Here is an 898-nt window from a genome sequence, read left to right as displayed (position 1 = left end):
CTGATCCTCACAGATGCGTCCCTCCATTTCCATTCTAAGGTAACTGCAGTTCTCTTCAGATGTCTGGCCAGATGCATGTTCACTGGCTGCATGGGCAGCACCATTCCTGCCTTCTTTCCTCAAGCTGGGTGAGCCAGGTTGGCTGGGTGCAGGAAAGGGCAGATAAATGGCCCTTGGGTGGGTTGAAATGCTATTAGAACCATTAAGATTTTTTAAAATGTTTTTTCTGTGTCTGCACCTTCACTAGAACAAAGCAACCAAAGTGATGCTTAGCTCACTCTCATGGAAGCACAGTTCTGCCCTGCACCAGTGCCACATGTCACCAGAACAGTGAAGGGGGCAACTGGAGAAAGAAGACAGGGCATTCCTCTCCCAGCAGTGTAATTCCCTCACAGGCATGATGCTGTCTGGAGAGCTGACCCCTGCTGGAGCACTTAAGGCTTTTAGGCACCGACTGTATTGATCTGATTTACATTTTTTAAAGATCACTCTGATTTGCATTTTTATTTTTATTAAAAATTATTTTACTAATTTATTTTTTTTCAATTAGAGATGACATTCAATATTAGTTTCAAGTGTATATAATAGTGGTTTGACATTAATATAACATATAGAGTGATCTCCTGATAAGTATAGCATGGGGGATCTTCTAAAAGGGTAATAATGAAATTCATGAGGGCTCCACTCTCATAACCTAATCACCCTCAATAGACCCACTTTTTATTTATTTTAATCAAACTTATTTGGGTGACATTCATTAATAAAATTGCATAGGTCAGCTGTGCCATTCTATAATGCATCATTTGTATATCGCATTGTGTGCTCACTGCCTTCAATCAAGTCTCCTTCCATCACCATTAATCGCCCCTATGCCCTCTTCTTCCTCCCCCCACCCTTC

The 898-nt window shown here is 41.4% G+C and overlaps 1 non-coding gene across 1 annotated transcript; it reads right to left on the bottom strand.

The window, feature by feature from the left end:
* Positions 1 to 227: 227 nt before the first annotated feature.
* Positions 228 to 430, bottom strand: LOC132214065 (small nucleolar RNA SNORA74). The gene has a single exon (XR_009448163.1). It is a non-coding gene; the product is annotated as a small nucleolar RNA SNORA74 (small nucleolar RNA).
* Between the last annotated feature and the right edge of the window lie 468 nt (positions 431 to 898).

This window comes from Myotis daubentonii, chromosome 12 (assembly GCF_963259705.1).
Source record: "Myotis daubentonii chromosome 12, mMyoDau2.1, whole genome shotgun sequence".
Taxonomy (NCBI): Eukaryota; Metazoa; Chordata; class Mammalia; order Chiroptera; family Vespertilionidae; genus Myotis; species Myotis daubentonii.
The sequence above is the reverse complement of the archived record's forward strand: the minus strand, read 5'-3'. Positions and strand labels throughout refer to the sequence as shown.